This window comes from Meles meles, chromosome 3 (assembly GCF_922984935.1).
Source record: "Meles meles chromosome 3, mMelMel3.1 paternal haplotype, whole genome shotgun sequence".
NCBI classification, from domain to species: domain Eukaryota; kingdom Metazoa; phylum Chordata; class Mammalia; order Carnivora; family Mustelidae; genus Meles; species Meles meles.
The window spans coordinates 66010079-66037776 of NC_060068.1; the positions used below are offsets into that span (position 1 = coordinate 66010079).

Genomic DNA, 27698 nt, shown 5'->3' on the forward strand with positions numbered 1-27698 from the left:
ATTCCCAATGTCAACATCTAGCTTATTTTTTTTTGTACACAGTAGGGGCTCAATTTGTTTGATATATCAAATTGAGGATAAGACCTAGACATTCCTTATGAGTCAAATCTCCTTGATAAATTTTCATGGTAAATTTCCAGCTAGAGAGAATTGTGTGAATAGTATTTAAAATGAAATTCCGGGGCGCCTGGGTGGCTCAGTGGGTTAAAAGCCTCTGCCTTCGGCTCAGGTCATGATCCCAGGATCCTGCTCTCTGCTCAGCATGGAGCCTGCTTCCCTTCCTCCTCTCTCTGCCTGCTTCCTCCTCTTTCTCTGCCTGCTTTGCTGCCTACTTGTGATCTCCGTCTGTCAAATAAGGTCTCACTTATTTGTGGAGCATAACAAAGAACACGGAGGACAAGGGGAGATGGAGAGGAGAGGGAGTTGAGGGAAACTGGAAGGAGAGATGAACCGTGAGAGACTATGGACTCTGAAAAACAACCAGAGGGTTTTGAAGGGCTGGGGGGGGTGGGAGGTTGGGGAACCAGGTGGTGGGTAATAGGGAGGGCCCGTACTGCATGGAGCACTGGGTGTGGTGCAAAAACAATGAACACTGTTATGCTGAAAATAAACAAATAAAAATTAAAATAAATAAATAAAATTTAAATAAAATTTTTAAAAAATGAAATTTCATTAGAAGTCTCTGGGATGACATTAAAGAGCCAAGTTGTATCTTCCTTCTAAGTGGGATCAGGAACAAACAGAGATAAGACATTTACCCAGGCACATGAACCACACCTTAGGACAACTCAGAAAATGTCATTTCCTTACCACTCCAGTGGAAGGTGAACTGTAGAAAACAGAGATCTCCAGACTTTTGTGTTCTGGTCCTATCTTAAGGGCACCCAGAGACCCTCCTGGAAGAAGTACATTTATTGTAAGTTCTCTTAGGACCACCTGACAAAAAGTAAGTGCTCTTTTTTTCCTTTAGGAAGCAGGTTTTTATTGGTGTCCTGATTTTACTGTTCATCAAAATGTCACAAGAAAACAACTACTCATAAAACCATCTCTTCCTTTTGCTTCAAAATATGATTGGTTGCCAGGATACATGAGGGGAAGTTTGTGGGGATGGCAATTATCAAATAATAGCATTTTAAATACATCCTTATTTTATGGGTTGAGTTTGGAAACTACTTCCTCACACTGCAGGTGTGATTTAAAGGAGTTTATTTAAAAATAAACTTGAGGGGTGCCTGAGTGGCTCAGTGGGTTAAGCCTCTGCCTTCGGCTCAGGTCATGATCTCAGGGTCCTGGGATGGAGCCCTGCATTGGGCTGTCTGCTCAGCATGGAGCCTGCTTCCCCCTCCTCTCTCTGCCTGCTGCTCTGCCTACTTGTGATCTCTCTCTCTCCAATAAATAAATAAAATCTTAAAAAAAAAAAACCTTGAATTTCCCTGCTTCTTGGGTAAATAAAAAGTGGAATCTTACTTTAGTCTGATTACCTTTATATTGTAGGTAAAATTTGAACTGATTATTTTAATTTAATTCAATATAATTTTATAGTTATATATTTTTATATCTACATATTAATATAATAATTATAATACATGAATTAATTAATTAATTTTAATTTCTTTGGATTACAACATAACACTGTTCTCCTTAGCACATATGAATCTCCTCTTTGGTTCTCGTTTAGAGGAGGATGGACAGTTGTCCACCACAGAGACTGAGAGGCTGCTGTGGTGGGTCTGAGGCTGAACTATAGGTAGGTCCTCTCAGAGGATCCATCTTCGTGGTCTAGAAATAAAAGATGATCTGTAACTTGACTGATGCCTTCTTCTCTTGAAAGCAGAAGGCCTGATAACTTGCCTTCTAAGTATTGGCAAGAAGAAAACAGTTGTAAGAGTTTCCTGTTGTTGCTGTAGCAAATACCACAAACTTGGTGACTTAAAACAATCCAAATTTATTTTCTTACCGTTCTGGAGGTCAGAAGGCCAAAATTAGTTTTATTGTGTTAAAGTCAAGATGTCAGCAGGGCCATGCTCTCTGGGAGAATCTGTTTCCTTGCCTTTTCCAACTCTTGGAGTTGCATTCCTTAGCTCGTGGGCCCTCCCTCCATCTTCAAGGGCACTGACTAGCATCTTTTTTCTTGACTCAACTTCCCCTGCTTCTGTTACATAGCCTTCCTCTCTTCTGTGACCAGATCTCTACTGCCTTCTTCTAAGAACGCTGGTGATTATGTTTTGGACCCACCTGGATAATCCAGGCTAGTATCCCTATCTTGAGATCCTTAATTTAATGGCATCTCCAGAGTCTCTTTTGACATATAAAATAACATTCCCAAGTTCCAGGTATTAGGATCTGAATATATGGCAAACCCCTATTAAGTCTTCCACAACAATTGTTGAGTTTTTTCTAAAAATAGAAATGGCTGAGTCATGTATGGAGAGGGGGATCCAACAATGTTTTTGCTTCTGCAAAACTTCATGATATAGAGACAATTGTTTCAAGAGGAGAAGTAGGGAATTCCTGAATCACAAAGACATGGTTGTTTCTTCTATAGGAGTTTAGGAAATAAAGGTGCTTGTATAGTTATAAGTGAATTGCCATGAAAACTAAGATCGAACTTTAAGGCATGCCAACATCTCTGTTTCACGTATGAGGAGTCTGAGGCACGGCGACGTTATATAACTTGCCTATAATCACACGAGAAGTAAGCGGTGAAATTTGGGTTTATTTATTTATTTATTTATAAAAATATTTTATTTATTTGACAGAGATCACAAGTGGGCAGAGAGGCAGGTAGAGAGAGAGGGAGAAGCAGGCTCCCCACTGAGCAGAGAGCCCGATACGGGGCTTGATCCCAGGACTCGGGGATCATGACCTGAGCTGAAGGCAGAGGCTTTAACCCACTGAGCCACCCAGGTGCCCCTGAAATTTGAGTTTGAACTCAGAGCCTGTGTTTGACCTACTAGACCAGAGTGAAGAGTAAGTAAAGGTGGAAACGGTGTTGGCTTCTCAAGTCAGAGTCATAATCTCCGAGAGTTAGAAGGCAACCAGACCTTCTAGATTTCATGAGGTGGTACCTTTCAATGCAGTATGCTGGGCACCTAGGATTCAACCTACGCTGGTTTTTTGTTACTATTATTACAAATAGTGGTCTGCCTAAAGAAGAGCTGTGGAACACAAGGCTCGTGTCTGCTAGAGGAGAAGTCAGGTGACGGCCTGACACCCCAACCATTCTCACCTGCTCTGGATCTTCTTCCCTCAGTTCCTTTCTTCTCGCATCATCGTCCGTCCTTCTGCTCTGGTCCTGTCTGGTCAGCCTGCAAGCCTTATGTAAGTCTGCCTCTTTCATTTTCTTTTCTTTTTTTCTTTTTTTTTTTTTTTATTTTATAAACTATTTATTTGTTTATTTTTTTTCCATTTTATTTATTTTTTCAGCGTAACAGTATTCATTGTTTTTGCACAACACCCAGTGCTCCATGCAAAACGTGCCCTCCCTATTACCCACCACCTGTTCCCCCAACCTTCCACCCCTGACCCTTCAAAACCCTCAGGTAGTTTCTCAGAGTCCACAGTCTCTTATGGTTCGCCTCCCCTTCCAATTTCTTTTTTTTTAATAAACATATAATGTATTTTTATCTCCAGGGGTACAGGTCTGTGAATCGCCAGGTTTACACACTTCACAGCACTCACGATAGCACATACCCTCCCCAATGTCCATAGCCCCCTCCCCCTCTCCCAATCCCACCTCCCCCCAGCAAACCCCAGTTTGTTTTGTGAGATTAAGAGTCATTTATGGTTTGTCTCCCTCCCAATCCCATCTTGTTTCATTTATTCTTCTCCTATCCCCCTAACCCCCCATGTTGCTTCTCCATGTCCTCACATCAGGGAGATCATATGATAGTTGTCTTTCTCCGATTGACTTATTTCACTAAGCATGATACGCTCTAGTTCCATCCACGTCGTCGCAAATGGCAAGATTTCATTTCTTTTGATGGCTGCATAGTATTCCATTGTGTATATATACCACTTCTTCTTTATCCATTCATCTGTTGATGGACATCTAGGTTCTTTCCATAGCTTGGCTATTGTAGACATTGCTGCTATAAACATTCGGGTACACGTGCCCCTTCGGATCACAATGTTTGTATCTTTAGGGTAAATACCCAGTAGTGCAATTGCTGGGTCATAGGGTAGTTCTATTTTCAACATTTTGAGGAACCTCCATGCTGTTTTCCAGAGTGGTTGCACCAGCTTGCATTCCCACCAACAGTGGAGGAGGGTTCCCCTTTCTCCGCATCCTCGCCAGCATCTGTCATTTCCTGACTTGTTAATTTTAGCCATTCTGACTGGTGTGAGGTGATATCTCATTGTGGTTTTGATTTGTATTTCCCTGATGCCGAGTGACGTGGAGCGCTTTTTCATGTGTCTGTTGGCCATCTGGATGTCTTCTTTGCAGAAATGTCTGTTCATGTCCTCTGCCCATTTCTTGATTGGATTGTTTGTTCTTTGGGTGTTGAGTTTGCTAAGTTCCTTATAGATTTTGGACACTAGCCCTTTATCTGATATGTTGTTTGCAAATATCTTCTCCCATTCTGTCAGTTATCTTTTGGTTTTGTTAACTGTTTCCTTTTTTGTGCAAAAGCTTTTGATCTTGATGAAATCCCAAGAGTTCATTTTTGCCCTTGCTTCCCTTGCCTTTGCCGTTGTTCCTAGGAAGATGTTGCTACGGCTGAGGTCGAAGAGGTTGCTGCCTGCATTCTCCTCAAGGATTTTGATGGATTCCTTTCTCACATTGAGGTCCTTCATCCATTTTGAGTCTATTTTCGTATGTGGTGTAAGGAAGTGGTCCAATTTCATTTTTCTGCATGTGGCTGTCCAATTTTCCCAGCACCATTTATTGAAGAGGCTGTCTTTTTTCCATTGGACATTCTTTCCTGCTTTGTCGAAGATTAGTTGACCATAGAGTTGAGGGTCGATTTCTGGGCTCTCTATTCTGTTCCACTGATCTATGTGTCTGTTTTTGTGCCAGTACCATGCTGTCTTGATGATGACAGCTTTGTAATAGAGCTTGAAGTCCGGAATTGTGATGCCACCAACTTTGGCTTTGTTCTTCAATATTCCTTTGGCTATTCGAGGTCTTTTCTGGTTCCATATAAATTTTAGGATTATTTGTTCCATTTCTTTGAAAAAAAATGGATGGTATTTTGATAGGGATTGCATTAAATGTGTAGATTGCTTTAGGTAGCATGGACATTTTCACAATATTTATTCTTCCAATCCAGGAGCATGGAACATTTTTCCATTTCTTTGTGTCTTCCTCAATTTCTTTCATGAGTACTTTATAATTTTCTGTGAATAGATTCTTAGCCTCTTTGGTTAGGTTTATTCCTAGGTATCTTATAGTTTTGGGTACAATTGTAAATGGGATTGACTCCTTAATTTCTCTTTCTTCTGTCTTGTTGTTGGTGTACAGAAATGCAACTGATTTCTGTGTATTGATTTTATATCCTGACACTTTACTGAATTCCTGTACAAGTTCTAGCAGTTTTGGAGTGGAGTCTTTTGGGTTTTCCACATATAGTATCATATCATCTGCGAAGAGTGATAGTTTGACTTCTTCTTTACCAATTTGGATGCCTTTAATTTCTTTTTGTTGTCTGATTGCTGAGGCTAGGACTTCTAGTACTATGTTGAATAGCAGTGGTGATAATGGACATCCCTGCCGTGTTCCTGACCTTAGCGGAAAAGCTTTCAGTTTTTCTCCATTGAGAATGATATTTGCGGTGGGTTTTTCATAGATGGCTTTGATAATATTGAGGTATGTGCCCTCTATCCCTACACTTTGGAGAGTTTTGATCAGGAAGGGATGCTGTACTTTGTCAAATGCTTTTTCAGCATCTATTGAGAGTATCATATGGTTCTTGTTCTTTCTTTTATTAATGTGTTGTATCACATTGATTGATTTGCGGATGTTGAACCAACCCTGCAGCCCTGGAATAAATCCCACTTGATCGTGGTGAATAATCCTTTTAATGTACTGTTGAATCCTATTGGCTAGTATTTTGGTGAGAATTTTTGCATCTGTGTTCATCAAGGATATTGGTCTGTAGTTCTCTTTTTTGGTGGGATCCTTGTCTGGTTTTGGGATCAAGGTGATGCTGGCCTCATAGAATGAGTTTGGAAGTTTTCCTTCCGTTTCTATTTTTTGGAACAGTTTCAGGAGAATAGGAATTAGTTCTTCTTTAAATGTTTGGTAGAATTCCCCTGGGAAGCCGTCTGGCCCTGGGCTTTTGTTTGTTTGGAGATTTTTGATGACTGTTTCAATCTCCTTACTGGTTATGGGCCTGTTCAGGTTTTCTATTTCTTCCTGGTTCAGTTGTGGTAGTTTATATGTCTCTAGGAATGCATCCATTTCTTCCAGATTGTCAAATTTGTTGGCGTAGAGTTGCTCATAGTATGTTCTTATAATTGTCTGTATTTCTTTGGTGTTAGTTGTGATCTCTCCTCTTTCATTCATGATTTTATTTATTTGGGTCTTTTCTCTTTTCTTTTGGATGAGTCTGGCCAGGGGTTTATCAATCTTATTGATTCCTTCAAAGAACCAGCTCCTAGTTTCATTGATTTTTTCTATTGTTTTTTTGGTTTCTATTTCATTGATTTCTGCTCTGATCTTTATGATTTCTCTTCTTCTGCTGGGTTTAGGATGTCTTTCTTGTTCTTTCTCCAGCTCCTTTACGTGTAGGGTTAGGTTGTGTACTTGAGACCTTTCTTGTTTCTTGAGAAAGGCTTGTACCGCTATATATTTTCCTCTCAGGACTGCCTTTGCTGTGTCCCACAGATTTTGAACTGTTGTGTTTTCATTATCATTTGTTTCCATGAATTTTTTCAATTCTTCTTTAATTTCCTGGTTGACCCATTCATTCTTTAGAAGGATGCTGTTTAGTCTCCATGTATTTGGGTTCTTTCCAAATTTCCTCTTGGGATTGAGTTCTAGCTTCAGAGCATTGTGGTCTGAAAATATGCAGGGAATGATCCCAATCTTTTGATACCGGTTGAGACCTGATTTGTGACCCAGGATGTGATCTATTCTGGAGAAGGTTCCATGTGCACTAGAGAAGAATGTGTATTCTGTTGCTTTGGGATGAAATGTTCTGAATATATCTGTGATGTCCATCTGGTCCAGTGTGTCATTTAAGGCCTTTATTTCCTTGTTGATCTTTGGCTTGGATGATCTGTCCATTTCAGTGAGGGGAGTGTTAAAGTCCCCTACTATTATTGTATTATGGTGGATGTGTTTCTTTGATTTTGTTATTAATTGGTTGATATAGTTGGCTGCTCCCACGTTAGGGGCATAGATATTTAAAATTGTTAGATCTTCTTGTTGGACAGACCCTTTGAGTAGGATATAGTGTCCTTCCTCATCTCTTATTATAGTCTTTGGCTTAAAATCTAATTGATCTGATATAAGGATTGCCACCCCAGCTTTCTTCTGATGCCCATTAGCATGGTAAATTGTTTTCCACCCCCTCACTTTAAATCTGGAGGTGTCTTTGCGTCTAAAATGAGTTTCTTGTAGGCAACATACTGATGGGTTTTGTTTTTTTATCCATTCTGATACCCTGTGTCTTTTGATTGGGGCATTTAGCCCATTAACATTCAGGGTAACTATTGAGAGATATGAATTTAGTGCCATTATTAGTCTGTAAGGTGACTGTTACTGTATATTGTCTCTGTACCTTTCTGATCTACTACTTTTAGGCTCTCTCTTTGCTTAGAGGACCCCTTTCAATATTTCCTGTAGAGCTGGTTTGGTGTTTGCAAATTCTTTCAGTTTTTGTTTGTCCTGGAAGCTTTTGATCTCTCCTTCTATTTTCAATGATAGCCTAGCTGGATAGAGTATTCTTGGCTGCATGTTTTTCTCGTTTAGTGCTCTGAATATATCATGCCAGCTCTTCCTGGCCTGCCAGGTCTCTGTGGATAAGTCTGCTGCCAATCTAATATTTTTATCATTGTATGTTACAGACTTCTTTTCTCGGGCTGCTTTCAGGATTTTCTCTTTGTCACTAAGACTTATAAATTTTACTATTAGGTGACGGGGTGTGGACCTATTCTTGTTGACTTTGAGGGGGGTTCTCTGCATCTCCTGGATTTTGATGCTTGTTCCCTTTGCCATATTAGGGAAATTCTCTCCAATAATTCTCTCCAATAGACCTTCTGCTCCCCTCTCTGTTTCTTCTTCTTCTGGAATCCCAATTATTCTAATGTTGTTTCGTCTTATGGTGTCACTTATCTCTCGAATTCTCCCCTCATGGTCCAGTAGCTGTTTGTCCCTCTTTTGTTCAGCTTCTTTATTCTCTGTCATTTGGTCTTCTATATCACTAATTCTTTCTTCTGCCTCATTTATCCTAGCAGTGAGAGCCTCCATTTTTGATTACACCTCATTAATAACTTTTTTGATTTCAACTTGGTTAGATTTTCATTCTTTAATTTCTCCAGAAAGGGCTTTAATATCTCCAGAGAGGGTTTCTCTAATATCTTCCATGCCTTTTTCGAGCCCGGCTAGAATGTTCAGAATCGTCATTCTGAACTCTTGATCTGACATATTACCCATGTCTGTGTTGATTAGGTCCCTAGCCTTCGGTACTGTCTCTTGTTCTTTTGTTTGTGGTGATTTTTTCCGCCTTGTCATTTTGTCCAGATAAGAGGATATGAAGGAGCAAATAAACTACTAAAAGGGTGGCAAAGACCCCAGAAAAATGCGCTGTAACCAAATGAGAAGAGACCTCAAATTGTGGGGGGGGGGGGGAGAAAGGGGATAAAAAGAGGTTCAGAAAAAAAAGAAAAAAATTTAGAAAAATAAAATAAAGAAAAAATATAAAAAAGAAAGAAAAAATATATATATTTAGATAAGCTAGTCAAAAAACGTTAAAAAAGAAAAGGGTAAAAGTTTTAAAAAATTTAGCAGAAGAAGAAAAAAGAAAAAAGAAAAAAAATTGAAAAAAGAAAAAAAAAATTGAAGTAGCCGCAAGACTAAAGAATCATGGGGAGAAAGCCATGAGTTCCGTGCTTTGCTTTCTCCTCCTCTGGAATTGCGCTTCTGTCTTAGGAATTGAACCTACTTTCCTTGATAGATGAACTTCGTCCTGGCTGGATATTTTGTTGATCTTCTGGGGGAGGGGCCTGTTGTAGTGACTCTCAAGTGTCTTTGCCTGAGGCGGGATTGCACCGCCCTTACCGGCGGCCGGAATAAGTAATTGGCTCGGGTTCGCTTTTGGGAGCTTTTGTTCCCTGAACGCTTTCCGTAGAGTTCCGGAAGACAGGAATTAAAATGGCGGCCTCCTAGTCTCCGGCCCGGAGGAGCCGAGAGCCCGGGGCCCCACTCCTCAGTGTGCCCCCCGAGGACAGCACCCAATCACTCTCGTATCCCCAGCCTCTAGCCGCGCTCCGAGCTCACCCAGCCCGCGACTAGTTCAAGGTAACCCCGAGCTGAGAGTTCAGTCCTCGGCTCTGTCTCTGCGGCCGGCTTCTCCGTTCTAATACCTGCGAGCTCTGCGACACTCCGACACCCCCGATCCTTCTGTGACCCCGCGTGGGCTTCACCCTGGTTTAGCCTCTGGAGCAATGTCCCTCAGTGGAACAGACTTTTAAAAGTCCTGATTTTGTGCTCCGTTCCTCCGCCGCTTGCCGGGAGCCGGCCCCTCCCCCCGCGGCCTATCTTCCCGTCGTTTTAGATTCACTTCTCCGCCAGTCCTAACTTTCAGAAAGTGGTTGATTTTCTGTTTCTAGAGTTGCTGTTCTTCTTCTCTTCGCTCTCCCGTTGGATTTGTAGGTGTTTGCAATGTTTAGATAAGCTATCGAGCTGATCTCCTGCTACCTGATGTATTCTCAGCCTGCTACTTCTCTGCCATCTTGACTCCGTACCCTTCATTTTATTTTCTTTGACCCAACCTTCCATCATGCTGTGTTACTCGGTTTCCTTCCTTCAAGTTACCACTACATTTTTTGGAGGAGTAATTCAGTCTTGCCAAATTGACTTCATGCCCGCTCCTTCCTCCTCCCCGTACAGTCAGGGTTCCCCTCCCACAGCTCCTCTAGAACTGTGCTCACAGGTCGCCATGCTCTTTCTGGTGGCCAAGTCTACTGGCCCGTTTTCAGTTCTTCTCAGTGACCTCTCTGCAGTATGCGAGACAACTGATTGCTCTCTACTTTTTGGAATCCCCATTTTTGTGTTCTCTCCCTGAGTCTTTTCTTCATTCCTTTCCCAGTGTTTCTATGTTAGAACACTGATGATTATGTCTCTGGTCCTTACCTCTTATTTCTGCATACCTTCTTCATCTCTCTTCGATTCCTGCTGTCTCAGGCTGCAGGACTGTGGGGAAGACCGCCCAGTCCAAACTTGCACCTGGACTCTTCCTTCTAACAGCTTCCCTGAGATCTCCTTCTGGATGTGACCTGAGATATGACCATCTCAAAGCCGAACTGAGTGCCTTCTTTTCTAAATTTGTTTTATAGCTTCTGTTATTTTGACACCATCTACATACTATAGCAGACCAAGAACTGTGAAGTCACCTCCTCTCTCTTTATTTTTACATCTAATGGTCATTCAGTTCTGTGTCTTTGGCATCCTTCTTACCACCTCCTTGACTGAGGCCTTTATTTTTGACTACGTGGTTATAACAGTCTTAACTTATCTCTCTTTCGCCAGTTGTCTTCAAAGTCTGTGTTGCTCCAAAGTGCTCTGTAATCAGTCACTGTTGAGAATGTCTTTTGTCCTTGACGAAGTCCTTCTAAGTCTTCTAGGCCCAGCTAGAATGTTGGATCCTTCTCTGTGGAGGAGGAAGGGACTGCCCTTCATTATGGCTGTGCGGCGCTCAATTCCTGCTCTGGGTCTGAACCCCCAGTGGATTGTAGCTCTTCAAGACCCTTGTCTTGTGTCCCCAGAGCCTGGCACAGGACCTGGTTCCTGGGAAGAGCTCATGAAGGTCTGTTGGACGAATCATGGAAGTCGTGACCAGAAGATGGAGGGATGAACCAATGAAGCTACAGCAAGACGATTTTCAGAATGGGTAAGAGACACTTTCTTGTGTCATATTTTCTTTCTTTTCCATAGTTTGCACTTTTGGGCTCACTGACCCAGACCGTTCCTTTCAGTACAGTAAGGAGGGAAACTTTGGGAGAATGGTGTAAAATAATTAAGTGAGCAGTCCCTAATTAATAATTTCATCTCCTGGCATTGGGTTAACCTTTCACCTACTGGCTCCCAGATAAAACTTTCAGAAAGCCTCATTCATACTTTGTAAATTGGAGCAAACATTTTTCCTTGGTCTTTCAGTAATTCGCAGGCTTGCGCTGCATTTATATTTTTCATAGATTATGCAATTATAGGAAGGAAACTTCCGAAGCATTTCTGAGTACGGACTCTGGTCCCCTATTAGAAACCCCATGTATGTTATGAGAAAAAGGAGGCAGCTGTCAAGAAGAAAGGAAACTCTCATTTACTGAGCCCCAAATACTTGGCAAGCACTCTGCTAAGTGCTTTCACAAACATCTCACATCTTGCAAAAACTTTGCCCGGAAGGCAAGACAAGACGGAGATGTGCACCGAGGGCCTCTGCCTTCAAGTCATATTTTGTAAATATTTAGTCACATTTATATGAAGACCAGGCTGGGCACTGCCTGTGGGAAGAGCTGAGAAGGAAGATGTTGTACAAGCTCAGCATCCTCCTTATTGATCATGGCAATTCAGCTCTCCTTCAAAAAAGCAAAGCAAACCCCGCCATCACTGGCCCCTTTCCCCCTTTGAAGGCACTTTATGCCCCGTTGTTATAACTCGCAGACCTCTCTTGTGATCTCACCCCTCCTTCCCACCCCAAATGAAACTGTCTGAATTAGAACACAGATGAAACTAGGGCCACAGAGAGGGCAAATAGCAAGTTTGCCACAAACAAGTCGAGCAGGTAAGCAGTCCCAGGCCGGTAAGGTACCCCCACAGTGTTAGGGGCTCAGACTCCCTGGAGCTTGTTGCTGTGCCGTCGCTACAGCAGCGTATTCATATTCACAGTCCGGGATGGCTTCCTACCATATCCACGTTCCATCCAATGGGAAAGAGAAAAGGAACGGGGGAAGGAGAGGCTCCTTCTCTTCTTTCTTATGGGCATGACTTGGAAGCTCTGCTTAGACCCCATTGGCCAAAACCTAGTCATACTTTAAGAGGCTCCAGCCTTCCCAGCTTGGCCACAGGAAAGGAAGGGACAATGGGTATTAGACATCAACCAGATCTCTACTGCCTTCTTCTTCTAAGAACACTTGTGATTGTATTTGTAGGTTTGTCAAATAATGCACTTTGACTATATGTGGTAGCCTTTGTGGCAGGAGTTCTGTATCCATGTTTCCCCCTCTGGCCATATTTTCAGAGTGTTGCAAATGTCAGGGAGGTCCAGTGTCCTTTTTAGAGGGCAACCTTTGGTCACTTCCCTGAGAGTCCACTGCTCGGGCAGACTCGCTGTGGGTGGTGTGTACCCAGGTCAAAGATGAGGTCAGAGAGCCTTAGGGAGTTTGCTTTTCTCTGGGTTTCCCCAGTTCTCCCTTTTCTTCAAAACTTAGCAAGACAGATCTTAGCCACTGAAGAGAAGCTTCCAGTTCTGAGCATAGAGAGCCCCTCCAATCACACACGAGTAGGGCATGTCTGTGCAAGGACTAGTTCCTGGATTGTTCTTACAGGAGAACTTCTGGGAAGCGAACAGAAATTAGGACACTCTTTCTGTTGCCACTGGCTAATCTTAAATGTTTGAAAATTCTTTTCTGTCAGCAGTCTCAATTCTCTTTCCGCCTTTTCTCCATATCGGTGCCTACGAAAAAGTTCCCTGTTGGGAGGCTCTCAAGTCATTGTGCGGTGAAGCAATTGAAGAAACAGCTGTGTCCCCCCAGCAGGTGTCCGTTCCTGGGGGCCCCGGCACCCTGCCCGGCAGCTCCCATTCAGCAGCATCAAGAGCAGACTTAGTATGGCCAAGCATTTTCAAAGGCAAGGGCAAGAGCGTTTGCTCATTTTTTCCTCTCTTTGTCCCAATCTTTGCTTCTTTCTTCCCCCTCTCCATCTTCTCCTGGAGGGCTTTCTTCAGCTTGCATTTTCTGAACCATCTGAAACAGCTGCCTTCGGTGCTGGCTCTGTTCTAAGTGCTTTCTTTACCTCTCTTCCCATTCAGTCCTCACCTGTAAGAGAAGACCTGTGAATGCTCCCATTCTCTAGGACAGGGCATTGAGGCACAGAGATGTGAAGAAACTGGTCCCAGACTGCACAGTTGGCTATGCCTATCTGAGCCGACGTCACTTGCCTCTGGCTGTACCCGCAGCGGAACTGGGATTCAAGCCCCGGGCTTGGACTGCAGCCCTCCCGCTCTTCTGGTCCACCATGCTTCCTGTGAAACATGGTCCTTACAATCAGGTGACCACTGACTGGGATGGGGGGGGGTGGGGCTCCTGTCTGTGACCTCTGCCTCTCGCAGAAGCTCCCCCGTGTGCCCCACCCAGGTGGGAAACACTGATTTAATCTCAGCGGAGCCTAAAGGCAGCTGTGGCACATATGCCGCGACAGAAGGCACTAGAAAAGCGTTACCTATATTTCATATCCTTGTTCAAGGCTCCACTCTCCTATTCACCTGCCAGCATAAGGAGAGTGCTTTTCTTTTGCGCAAGGAGAATCTGAAATGCTACTTTTGCATCAGAAAACTAAGAGGTTCATATATCCTGCCTGGATGGGAATGTTTTTCAGCCTCAGAGCCTATAAAAATATTGTGGCATGAACGGTTCAGCTGAAACAACAGAGTGCTGGGAAAATGAGTCTGCAGAATGTACTTGAAATATTAGTCATCAACATGGTATAAAACACCATTTCTCCCACAGAGGGAGGCCTGTGCCTGGGAGCTAAGTGCACTTTTGCCTGCAGGACCAGGTGGGGATTGTAGGTTTATGCTTTGCAAACTCTTAATTACCCAGACCCATCTACTATTATGAAGATTAAAGATTAGGGAATACATCTCATTCCTCTGAGCTTCCTGATATTTCTTCAACAGTGATCGAAAACAGAAGTCTCTTTGTACTATAAAGACATGAGAATATATATATATAAAATAAAATTGTATATAAATATTATATGAAATTTATACACACATATTTTATATTATATAGAAATTTACAATAAAAGGTGTATTTATATAATAAATTATATTATACATAAATGTATAATATAGGGGCGCCTGGTGGCTCAGTCCATTAAGCCTCTGCCTTTGGCTCAGGTCATGATCTCAGGGTTCTGGGATCAAGCTCTGTGTCGGGCTCCCTGCTCAGCAAGAAGCCTGCTTCTTCCTTTGCCTGCCCCTCCCCCTGCTTATGCTTGGTCTCTCTCTCTCTCTCTGTGTCAAATAAATAAATAAAATCTTTCAAAAGTAAACATATAATGCATAAATTATATTATATATATTTTTATAAATTTTTATACATCTTCTAAAAGATGTATAAGTGCCTACAGTGTATTCTATATATACATATATAAGCCAGTGGGGCAAAGGTTTGTTTTTAAATTGACCTAAACAATAAGTTCTGCAACAAATCTTCGTTTCAATAAAAACTTAAGACCCCAAAAAACAAAAAACACAAAAAACTCAAGACCAAAAGTATAAGTAAAAGGATAAATACAAAAAGGTATTAAACCTTGCTGAGGACATTAGTTTGGTGTCTTGTGGAGACGTGGACTGGGGTGGGATGTGGCTTTCATTGAAAATGATGATTAAAAATCCCCGCTCCCCCCCCTTAAAATCCCCTGGAGATTTTCTGCAGAATTTTAGCCCAAGTTGCCCAAGATTTTTATTATTAGGAGACTTCTTATCCTAATCTGCTTAGGCAATAGCTTCACATTCCACCGCTGCATTTTGGGCGGGAGGCTTACGTTTTCTCCAGCATTTGCATCCCGGGGTGAACTCTCCTCCCGCGCCTTCCAGGCAGTGACTGTGCGAGCACCTGGCTGGACGAGGCGTGGGGCCCTAGGAAGCCAGGGCGCCTCTCGGCCAGCTAGCGCCCCCCGCCCTGCACCCTCAGCAGCCGTTCCTGCCCAGAGCTGGGGAGCGGCGGCTGAGTCCCCCGAGGGCCGCAGCACAATCTGACGACGTGTGACGTGTGATCATCGTGGATTCAGAGAGCTTGAGCGAGCTGACCCGCGCTGGATCTTTACATGCATTCTAAAAACAGAGCTGGATGCTCTGTTTTAATTAGCAGCCTCCTTGATCCTTGAACTTCCCCACGTGTTCTGCTGTGGTGGCTACACACCTCGTTTAAGGAAAGGACTCCTTTGAAAGAGTCTCTTGTCCCCACAACTTGTCTGCACAGCACATTTCCTGGAGGCGGCAGGTTGGCCGTCACTCAAGGCGCCAGTATTTGCGGACTGCGGGTAATAGATTTCTGTGTTTGTTTTATGAAGATTTTCATTCTCCGACTTTGAAGAACTTTGGCAACACTTATGTGAAGGTAGCTCAGAGTGAGACGTGAACTCAGGCGCAGCAGGCTAGCCCATGGTGCCCACAGGCGGCTTGCTCCCTCCCTGGCTTGGTGGTCACTGAAATCCCTAGAAAACTGGTTGGCTTGGCTGAGCTAGAAGCCATCCCACAGGCTCTCAGAGATCTCCTGGCAATGTGTGTGGCATTATTTCAGGAGTCCTGGTGGGGGTCAGGGGGTTGGTGGGGTGGGGGTGTGAGGCTTAATAGAATTCCAGGGGGATATTTCCACAGAGGTCCCAGAGGCGCTGGGGCCAAGGTTATATCCAACAGTTAGAAACTTTTGGAGATTCTGATCTAAGACCTTATGGCTAGAAGGTGCTACTGGGGCATCTCGAGGCAAGCCTGGTTTTGTGGAATGAGCACTGGATTGCGTGGGAGTCCTCAGGAACTGGGAGTCTGGTGCTCGCTTGGCCTCTACCTGGGTGCATGGCCTTGGCTGTGTCATTCTCTGGGTAGCTGTAAATGGCGGCAGATGGATGAAAGTTTCTTAGAGTAGCCAGTTTGGAGAAGTGGTAACGGGGCCCCCAGGCGAGGCCAATTTGCCCACATCCAGCAGCTCGCTGGCAGAAGCCCCATTAGCGATGCTGTCCCCACATCCTGGAGAGCACCGGGAGGGACATGCATGAGCACGGCAGGCAAGGGAGACCTCATGGAGTGTGACAAATGAAAAATTTTAAAACGACATTTACTTTTACAAGTCAGACATTTAAGTGGGTCCTTTTTATGGAGCATTTTCAATTTTTATATCACCTAAGAGACTTTTGCATTTCTTACAATCCTTCTGCACATTAAAAATGAATTATAGTCTCATCCATTTTTAGAAAAGAATTTTGAGGAATTTGTAAAACAGACAAAAGTCCGCATGTGCCCCGAGACAGTCCAATAATCTGAATGAGTTTCCCCTCATGATTGATGGACTCGTACTAGTGACTGAGGAAAAGAAATTAAACGTCAAAATTTTAGTCTGAACCTAGTGTTTGGTATCATTTGTAAATATTTTTACTGTCTCTCCTGCTGTTTAATGTGTTTCTTAATGTTTCTTTGGGGAGAGTCATGTGGACAGAAATCAGCAAACAGTGGGGCCAGTGTTCTGAGCCCGGAGCTCCCAGGCACCCGTGTGATGTGTCCTAGGGCTGTGGCCACCAGCGTCTTAATGCCAGGCTCAGAGCTAACTGGTTTGCAGGTATGCACTCATTTAACTCTCACAATAGCACTGCAAGAAAGTACTGGTTTGTCTTCTGCATTTTAGAAGGATGCTCTGAAAGGTCAAGGGAAGTGCCAAGGTGTTGGGTTATGAATGCAGGCATTCTGGCCCAGCGCACTTGCTGCGTACCACGCTGCTGTCTTGCTGCCTGGGGGCACCCAGGCTGGCCTGGGACATCCCCTCTGGTTTTTATTACACAACGTTAGGACTGCTATCTCAGCAGGCTCTGAAACGACCCGATTTAAGTGTAAGTTTCTTGAGAAGAGGATCCAGGTTTGGTTTTACATCTAACAGGTACTAATTTTTGACTTGCTGGATGATTGGGTTGAACTGAATGGTCTGCATTCTGCACTCCAGAGAAGAACTGGAGGCCAACTTTCTCCCGGAGTATGTAGCACTAATGTGGGCTATGCCATGCTCCTGTGGCCATTTGGAGAGCTCCGGGTTCCAGAATCTGGTCAGTGTGCAGCTAACCTGAACAATAGCGATGGGCCGGGTAAGGAGAACAGTCTCCGTTCTTGGTTTATGTGATTGTGGTATCGTTGCCTGTGGCTTCTGCAACCAGTGCTTGACCCAGGGGCGGAGCCTTCCCCTGGCCCTGCTGGATGCCTTTCACCGGCATGTGCAGGTTAGAGAGCTGCAGGGAGATGGGAACCAGGCCTCCGAGGAGTCTGGGAAGCACCCAAACAGGGGAAGGTACAGGGAATGTTTTTCCCAGCAAGAGAAGCTTTCACCTGCATTGGTAATGCTGTAATTCACGCAGTCTTTTATGAATGGGGAAGTTAATTTGTGGATATTTTGGTTCAGAAAATTCCCTCTCCTGGTATTCCATGGCATACGTGAAATTTAGGACACAGTGCCCTGATCACAGTTATTTTAGGAAGTTAAAAAGAGAATACTATAAATACTGTACTCTACCAGTTCTCTAGAATGGGGGCAGGAATTCGATTCTCTCATTCACGGCTATTTTCCCAGCACTTAGAACAGCACCAGACATTGTTCAGGGGCTGGGAAATACTTGCCGAGTGACTGTGAATGAATGAAACGTGGAGGTTACTGAAAAACCCTGCAGGCTCCTGGCAGAGCTCCTCGCCTTCCCTAGTGAGGCCTTATTTTAGTGATTTTTCAACCTCCAAACAATATGATCTTATATAAAACTTGAGAATATAAATAAAAATGTCTTTGATGAATAAGTCCCAGGATGTACCCTTCCCTTATTTCACAGCTCGTTGATGACTCTGAAGGTGTTGTGTGACCAGCCAACCGTCGGAAAGTCAGGACTCTGGGTGACGACTGCTGAAATCCAATTTCTCTCTGTCTTCTATTTTGCTTGCCCGATACCGTAGCAAGAAACTGTTGGTTCACACAAAAGTAGTTTGCCTCAAAACCCCAGGACATTCCTCAATGGAAGTGATTCAGAAGCTTGTGAAGACCAGCAGAAAATGTTTCAACGTTGAATCATTTACCATACAATATGTATTTGCTCGTGAGACTCATCGTCGGCTTGTCAGATCGGAAGGGCTGCAAAGTTTATACAAAGGCTAAGGGTATCCATGAGATGGATAAGTGATTCATTTGTCGCTGACCCCACTAGTCAGTTTTCTGAAGGGAGGGTGCCATGTGGGTTTGCTGGATCTTTATTGTGGCTAGTATTGGGGGAGAGCTGCTCAAACCCAAACGCTCTCCCATGCTCACAGAACCGTGGAACGCCGATGAACATCGAGGGTAGGAGGGAATAATGTAGTTAGGTAGGAAGAAAGCCTCATTAATGAGTGGGACCTGGTCTGAATTAGGTTTTCACTCACTTATCCATTTGTTCGTTCCCAAATATCTGTTGAGCGTGTACTGTCAATAAAGGGCTATTCTCATTGAAGAGGTTAACATCTAGCTGGTGTAGATATAAAAATCTCTATCAGGGAAAATGGGAAAGGCAAGAGTAGAATGATGTAGCTCACGTCACTTGGAGGGAGTAGAAGGACAATATTGGTATGAGATGGAGGGGGTTAGTGAAGGCTTTTCTAGTTGCCAGTTCCTTGGATTCCTTTAAAATATTAAAACAGTTAGGAATATGCTTGGTGTTCATCACCAAGCACCCCTCACCCCCCCACACACATTATAGAGATTTGCTGTTTTTCAGAACAGATTTAATTTTATAAACTCCCAGATGTCAAAAGCGACATCAAAGAAGAACATTCCTTGACTGAGATCTTTTGGGTTGGCCCTGACGGTATGCCCTCTAGTAAGGAGTGACTCAACTTACTGTGGGTCAAGCATAAATTAGGTCACTTGAAAATTTACACACATCATGAATGGTTCGAGTTATAGGGCACACTTTATTTTACCCAATAACTGCAGGTCTATTTGAATTTTAATCAGCTGCCAAGTAAATATTTAAAGTTGGATAGTTGTTGCCAAGCAGGCTCATAATCCCTGAATGGTAATGTTGCCTTTATCTCTATCTCCCGTCTGGAGAACACGAAAGTATTTGGGAAAGAAGAAAGAAGAAACGCATTTCAAGATAGGATACATCATTTGTTTGTAGACTGAAGACTATGGACTACAACCCATTTCATTTGAGGATGCTGTGATTTTGACACAGGAAAGAAAACGCTGTAATTTCCTTCGGTTCTGCCCATCTGCATTTCCTTCCCAGGCTATGGCGGTTATCATTGTGGCTCCGAGGATCATGACTTCCAGGAGACAGAAGAGAATTAACAATCACTTAATTATTAATCCCCCATAATTGGAACTGAAGACTATAAAATGGAAAGGATGAGAAGCCAGCAGGCTGGCGGAAAGGGAAGGAAGGAGAGCTGTAAGAACTGCTTTGGCGTTAACCCTTAAATTAAGCCACTCCTTTGACCTCAGTCTTGACTGTCTCTCTGCGGGGCTCTCCTGGTACTTCTGCAGGGAGGAGGAGAGACAGAGAGGTCACACTTGGTCAGGGGAGGGGGCCGTGGTTTGCTGGGCTAGCTGGAGGCCCAGTTCACACGGGAGGTACAAGGTCAAGTCAGGTCAACGGGAACCAGCCTAGGCAAGCAGCAGTGGCTCTGTGGCGTTCGGCGCTTTTCAGTTTGGAAGAACCGAGAAGAGCAGCTTCTCTCTGAATCATTGCTTTCCCAGGCTTATGAATTTCAGAACCTCTTGTACTTTCTCCATTGCTTTCCAAACACGGACTCGTTTCAGGCTTCCCTGCACACAGATTGCAGTGATGTGGGCAAACAATTTTGACAAGATGTGCAGCTTTGAGGAAAAGCACTTTCAGCTTACAAGGACATGCACCGTTGTTGGTCTCTTTGTGGCGGTGGTGGTAGGAGCTCTGGTGCTCCGCACCTGGCCCGCACCCCGAGGCTAGAGGCCCGCCCACGCCGAGGGGCCTGGGAGAGCAGTGGGCTGCCTCCGGTGTTCTGGGCGAGGCTGTGTGTCACGTGTGCAACCACCAGGCCGTCATTTTCTCTGGGCTCTAGGGGGAAGAAAGCAAATCTCATCCAAGGTTTTGGACTCCCACCTTCCACATTTAAGTTCCCAGGTCATTTACCGAACACCATTTGTACGCAGCGTGCTGTAGAAGGATGAAGAACAAACTTGAAGATCGTCACTCTTTTAGGAGCTACCTTCTAAACTGGAACTGAAAGTTCATGAACGCTGATGTAAAGGCTGGTGAAACAGCAGAGAAAGGACAAAGAGACTCCAGGAAAAGGGGAATGGATAGGATATTTTCTAGCTCTTCCTGCTGGGATTTTCAAAGGGGCGGGGGCTCTGCAGCAAACTTCCCTTGTTTTCTCTTTATAAGGTTTTCTGCCACGTATTAATTTTCTCAGCCTCCTTCGGTTGATCTTGCTCCGGGTTGGTTTCCTCTTGCGCAAGGATGTGGGTCTAATCGTTAACTGGAGGCTGGCCTGCTTCTGGCCTTCACAGACTAGCTCCTCCCACCGAGGGGTGGTGCCCAGCTGCGAAGGAAACCAACTGTCTTTAAGGACAGCCAAGCAAAAAGTAAAATGATCGGATTGGAATTAAGCTCTTTAAAAATAAGAGAACATGACTATTGTTTGCTTTTAAAATTCAGGGCTCTGCATTATGCATGTAGCCGGCACTTTACTGAATACCTAGGACAAATGATAAACGTCAACATTGTATTTTGGCCAGAGAGAGGAAAGACAAGGTAGAGAGAATATTTATATAGGGAAATGAAGAACTTAGAAAAGAGGCAGAGCCAACGTGAATGTTTTCCCAAATCCTGAAAAACAAGCTGTGCATGGCCTGGCAGGATGCGGAGCCCTGGGCTGCCCCATTGATGTGGAAAGAGCCCTGCTTTGTGAGCCTGGGTTCAGCTCCAGGGGTCCTGGGTGATCATGAGCTGGTGACTTAGCTACTTTCTGCCTCGGGTGTTCATTTGGTTAAAAAAAAAAGCAATAAAAATAATGTGCAGAAAGAATTTAGCACAAAGCGGGTCCTAAATAAATGTTAGGACCCGCCTAGCTAGACTGCATTTCCTGCCTCCCTTGCAGCTAGGTGTGTCTGCATGATTGCATCTGGCAGGGGAGGGGAAATGATTTGTGCCATCACCGCCCGGCTTGCTGACAAATGGATCCACACTGAACTTCCCCTGGTTGTTATTCCTCTGGGATGGGAACAGATTTGAAGGTAATCCCTGCTTTGAGCCAGCAGGTGAGGACAGTGGTCGTGCAGCAGAGTCAGGGTCGGGGGAATCCGGACCGATACGTGGGCAGAGCGGTCCGGGCAGCTGAGACGGGGTGGACCATAATGCCGGAGAGAGCAAACGTTCCATCTCGCTGTTAGAAAGGAGCTGTCGTAGTGCCTGACTTTTACCTTAACTGATACGGATTTTGGTGGGATAGTCACCGGGTTCTCGGCAGCTTCTGCAAACAGGCATTGAGGCTGTCCTGAGCTGCACCTGTGAGACACACGCTCTGGGGAGACCCAGGTATTGCCTCTTCCTGAAGATCCCCTGCCTGGCCTCCAAGTGTTCATGATACCCAGCTCCTCCCCACCCCCAAACCCTCTCACTCCGTGTCAGGTGAGTCAGGGCCAGCTCACAGTGCTGGGGCACTCATGGGGGCAGCTCCATGGCAAAGCTGTGAGTGGGAGAACCCGGCCTTGTTACTAGGGGTGTGAGAGTGGCCCTTTTCCGGGGTGCATGTCTCCGTGGGATTAATGTTTAACAGGGGAGCCAGAGTTGGGTGTCCCTTGAGACTTAGACTGCTTTCAAGGGAGCATGGCAGCTCTTGCGGTCAAAATCATGCGGTATGATCGTTGACTCTAGGCAGGATAGTGGCCCCCCAAATGTTTGGGTCTTAATTCAAAGAACCTGTGAATATGTTAGGTTATAAGGCAAAGGGAGTCAGAGCTGCAGATGAAATTAATGTTGGTAACCACCTGACCGTGGGGTGGAGGGAGAAGGCTGTGCTCTCCAGGTGAACCCAGTGCAATCACCTGCTTCTCTCGGGGAAGGAGATCTGGGCCTGGAGGACTAAGAGAGGTCGCAGCACACAAAGAACTGCTTCTTGTGGGCTTTGAAGATGGAGGAAGGGAGCCGTGAGCCAAGGAAGGTAAGGAGCCTCCAGGAGCTTGCTCTTGGCTGAATGTGTCCTCTCAAAATTCATATGTGAAATCGTAATGGCTACCGTGGGTATAGATAGGAGGTGGGCCTTTGGGGAGGTGTTCTGGTCACGAGGGTGGAGCCCTCCTAAATGGGATTAGCATTCTTAGAATAGCGACCCCAAAGAGTTCCCTCAGGCCTTCTGCCAGGTGAGGATTTGACGGGAAGTCTTCGACCCAAAGAGAACCCTCACCCGGCCATGCTGATCCTCTCATGTTGGACTTTCAGCCTCCAGAACTGTGAGAAATACATTTCTGTGGTTTATCATCTCTCCTGTCTGTGGTATTTTGTTAGAGCAGCCTGAGCAGACTAAGATAGAGTTGGAAGAAGCAAGGAAATAGATTCTCCCTGCAGCTTCCAGAAGGAACACAGCTCTGCTGACACCTTAATTTTAGCCCAGTGAGTCTCATTTTGGACTTCTGACTCCCAGAGCTATGAGATAATAAATCTGTGTTGTTTTAAGCCACTACATTGGTGGTAATTTGTGGCAGTTGTCACAGAAGACAAATTCACTGCCCTAATAATTAATAGAGCTGATTATCAATATTTGGGGACTTAATTCTCAGGCTCAGAGATAGATAATTTTCCAACAGCCAATTTGGGGAAGAGTTCAGAACAAAACCTCACGAATGGAGAGGTAGAGACCTGAAGCAGTAACCTGGAAGCTCTCTTCACTTCATGGCAAAGAAAGCTGTTTTCCTGACCACCACCTTCTTGCTTAGGCTTTCTGTCTGGTCTTTCTCAGTTTGAAAGGGAATCTTAAGCCTTTCCTAGAGAGGTGTGACCTTTATATATACCCATTTATAAAAGTGTGGTGGGTTAAGAATCACTAAAATGTGACAGAAAACAAAAATCAGCATGGATTAGGATTATTGCAGCAAAGGTTAAAATACCAAATAAAGTTAAAATCGGTCAATTATTACAATAATATGTAAACCAAAGAGATTTTCACATGGTAGCTGAACCTTCAAACACAACCATTTAAGCATATTTATGTCATTTAAAATTATACATGGTAAAGTATGCAAAACTATAAAGCTGCCAATTTTAATATCTAACTTAAATGTCCACACTATGGGGTAGGGTCTATTCCTAATTTAGGAGTGCCCATCGTCTAATTATTTAAATACAATGCCTGGTAATCTTAAATGCTAAAATAGACCTTGGACTCAAAAGACAGCTGCCATTAGCCAAGGCTGTTACTCTGTTTTTAAACCTTAAGCTTTGATCGAAGCAGAAGAAACGGAACAGCAGTACTTGGTTTCCTAAGTTCCAGGCCTTCTAGTAACTAGAAATTAACTAATACTGTTTAAGGAAGCAAATGAGAGAAGTAAAAAGAGCTGATTCGTAGTATCTTGGAAGTGAAGTTCAGAGTTTCAGTCAGAGATGTGTGTTCAGGGAAAATGCTAGTAAAAAGCTAACACGGTCTCCCCAACATGTGCAGCAGCTTAATACAGAAAGCTATTTTTATTGTATAAAGGGAAACATAATTGTTTTGAGCATTTTCTTAGAGACTCTGTAACTAAAGAAAAATAGAGTACAATGTACTGTGTTTAGTGCCACATCTTTAGGTCTGCCTGGATTTGGAGTCTCTCCATCTCTCCACGCGTGTCAGAGGACACAATGGAGCGAGAGATGACAAGTGCAAATTTTGAAAAGCGAGAATTTAGGGAATTAGGAAAGACAATAGCTGATGTCAAAAGGTGCCGAGGAAACTGCCTATAACTTTTCAAAACATACTGCTTTTTAGAGAACCAGAGAGTGAAAGCAAGAAAACCAGAAATCCTCCCATATCAACTCTATAATTGTTTTATTTAAAAGCCCGTCTTGGAAACTTTCACAGTTTTCTCATGCTCTTTGTAATTATCTGTTCCGTTAAATCTCTTTGTTCTTCTCGGGGAATGCGTGCATTTCCAGGTCACTGAGGCAATGATTCTCTCTATGATGCTCTGATGTCTGAAAAGTTAAATCTGCTTCCGATGCTCATTTGATCTTTGTTACTCGAGTTAATCAGGAGTTTACGGAGGGATCTAAAGTGCAGCGCCACCATCATAGGGTTGTTTTCATTTTCCTTGGCAGATTCAACTGCATTTTTCCATTACATCCGGACCTGCTGGTGCTATTGCCTTAAGCATTCTAGTTTTCGAGGAAGAACTCGTGCAGTGGGAGACCCTCGGTTACCTCCTCCAACAGTGTGTTTCTTCTGCATTCTATGTATAAAGAGCGAATAAAGAGAAACCTTCCCCAGAGTCAGAAGAGGTAGACAGAATGGTTTAAATTTTGTTTTATTTATTTTTCAAAAAAGATTTTATTTATTTATGAGCGAGAGAGAGAGAGTGAGCAAGGGAGCAAGTGAACTAGAGAAGAAGCAGGAAGAGGGGCAGAGAGAGAGGGTTAAACAGATGCCCCGCTGAGCAGGGAGCCTGCCGCGGGGCTCGATCCCGGGACTCCAGGATCACAACCTGAGCGGAAGGCAGATGCTTAACCCAGGCACCCCTAAACTTTAAGGAATATCTTTGCAAATTTGGGTCCTCAAGCTCATTTGGACCTCATTATTTTCACATCAGTAAATCCAGTTTTATTTTTCATGATGACTGAAATTTGGCAGTAGTTTGTTTTTCAGACTTCCCCCCCAACGCAGCACTTTTTCCAGGTAGTGCCTCGGACTATCATGATCATTGACATTCTCTACAGTTGACTATCTTCCAAAAGTTTAATCATTTTTCTCTTTATTCTTGAAGTCTTTAATCCACTTGGAACTTGTTTTTGTGTATTGTGTGATATAGAGGTTCAGCTTCATTTTTTTCCACATATGGGCAAGCAGTTGTCTGACACTTATTGAAACGTTTCCTCTCTGATCTAGAGTGCTACTACTTCACAACTCAAGTTTATATATGTAAGTGTGTATCTGCCTGTCGATTCTATATGCCATTCCTGTATTTTTCTTTCTTACGGTCTGGTTCCACACTGCCTTCATTAATATAACTTTATAATATTTTTTGATATCAGATAGGGCACTTCACTCATTCTGTTTTTGTTATTGAACATAATGTAAAAAAAGTTTTACTAAAAAGGGAAAAAAAAGTTTTTATTTCAGAGAGAGTGCAAACATGCGATTGGGGGGAAGGGCACGGGAGAGGGAGAGAGAATGTCAAGCAGACTCCCTGCTGAGTGCAAAGCCTGTGGCCAAGTCATGCCCCTGAGATCGCCACCTGAGCTGAAACCATGAATCAGCTGTTCAACCAACTGAGCCACCCAGGAGCCCTGACCCATCCAATTTTTTGTCAGAAGACAGACACAATTATTTTTAACCCTTGATCTTCCATGCAGGGTTTAGCATTGGCTTATTGAGTTTCAAAAACCTTTGGGAATTTGATTAGAATTGCCTTTAGTCCACATATGAATTTGAGGAGAATGGCATCTTTATAGTATTCATAAGAATATTACTATATTATTATAGTATTCATAAGAATATTCTTAAGAATATTACAAACCTTAATTTATCATTAAGTCTGGGATATATATATATATATATATATATATATATGTATATATATGTATAATTGTATTATCTAAGAATCATGAGAGTTTTCTTTCTTCCTTTCAAATCTTTTTATTTATTTTTTCCCCAAGCATTAAGTAGAAGTTGTCATAGTGGGATGCTTTATCTTACTCTTCCTCTTCTGGCTTCTCTCAAGATTTTCTCTTTGTCCTTGGTTTTGTGTAATTTGAATATAGCATCCCTAGATGGTTTGCTGTTGTTGCTGTTCTTAATATTTAAGAAAACCTTGCTCAGTGTTTTTACGATTCTTGGGTCTGTGGTTTGGTATCTGCCTGTCATGAATATGGAAAATGCTGGGCCATTACCAGTTCAACTATTGCTTCTTCCTTCTCTTACTTTTGATATTACAGTCTTGCATTTGTTATACGTTTTGAAGTTGTCACACTGTGCTCGGATGTTCTGTTCTGTTTCGCTCTGTTTTCTCTGTGCATTGCAGTTTGAGAAGTTTCCACTGGCCTATTTTCCCTGACTTTGCTGCTGCTTTTCTCAACTGTGTCAAGTCTACTGATGAGCTTATCAAGATAATTCATCATTTCTTTTGCTGTGTTTGTAATTTATAGCATTTCCTTTTTATTCTTCCTTAAGGTTTCCACCTCTTCACTTAACATTACCCATCTGAATTTGCGTATTGTCTACTCTTTCCGCTAGAGTGCTTGAAATATTAATCGTACCTATTTTAAATTCCCTGTTTGATAATTCCATTCGCTCTGCCATATCCAAGTCTGGTTCTGATGACTGCTTTCTCTCTTCAGATAGCTGCCTTTCTCCCCTTGCATTTTGGCATCCTTGTAATGTTTTTGTGATTGTAAGTAGAATATATTGTATCTAATTTAATAGTAACTAATTTAATAGGCCTTTACTGTGCGGACTTATACTACTCTCGCTAAGAGCTGGTGTGTGTTTAATGTTTGTTGTAATTATGGTTCTGGAGGCTTCACATTACTCCAGCATCCTTGTTTTTGTCTACGCTCTTGGCTTTGGAGCTTCCCTAAGTACTGCTCCTCACAGAGAGCCTGTGTCTTGCCGCTCTTAATGGCTAAAATCCACTGTTATTATACTGAAGCCTGGTTGATGTGGTGGTGGGGGGAAGGGAAATATACTATAATGTTTTTTTAGGTAATCTCTCCACTCAACATGGGGCTCGAACTCATGACCCTGAGATCAAGGGTCACATCCCATGCCGACTAACCAGCCAAGTGTCCCAGTAAGCTTTATGTAATCTGATGCACTCTGAATCTTTTAGTGGGCCTGTGTTCAGGGGCTGTGGTCTTCATACTTATTTCTCTCTGTCCTCCAGTGGTTTGCTTTTTATTTTCCCTGCTCCCTACTCCCTTCCCCAGCTGTTGTATTTTGAGTCTATTTTCTTAAAGCCCTGTCCCTGTTCACTGTAGTTTTATGATTTTCCCCCCCTTGAGTGAGACAAGAAGGCTGGAGGGGGGCTGGAATGGGGAGGACTTCCTTTCCCTTACCTGGGATAAGGTTTCAAAACTGTGCTAAGGCAAAGAACTTTACCTTGGAGAGTGGCCCTATTTAATGGAGAGGTCTCTGAATATATTTCGTAAGGATTACTCTTCCCCTCTGCTTGCCAGAACTACAGGGAAATTTTTGTCCAATTCTCAGATCGTCAAGTAAGACCTGTTGGAATTCCTGGAGAGGAAGCCCGTTAAAATCCAGGGGGACCAAAGACTGCCCCCAGAAGAAACTCCTCTCAGAGTTTCTCACATGTCAGTCCACACTTCTCTTCCAGCAATTGTCAAAATTACCATTTTATTGTTG

At 43.5% G+C, this 27698-nt stretch overlaps 1 long non-coding RNA gene across 1 annotated transcript in view; it reads left to right on the forward strand.

Annotated features, from left to right (window-relative positions):
- The window catches only part of LOC123938766, a 208658-nt gene extending 197636 nt beyond the window's left edge, over window positions 1-11022 (forward strand). The window contains exon 5 of the long non-coding RNA XR_006817770.1: window positions 10933-11022. This is a non-coding gene — a long non-coding RNA (uncharacterized LOC123938766). The remainder of the gene's footprint in view (window positions 1-10932) is intronic.
- The last annotated feature ends 16676 nt before the right edge of the window (window positions 11023-27698 follow it).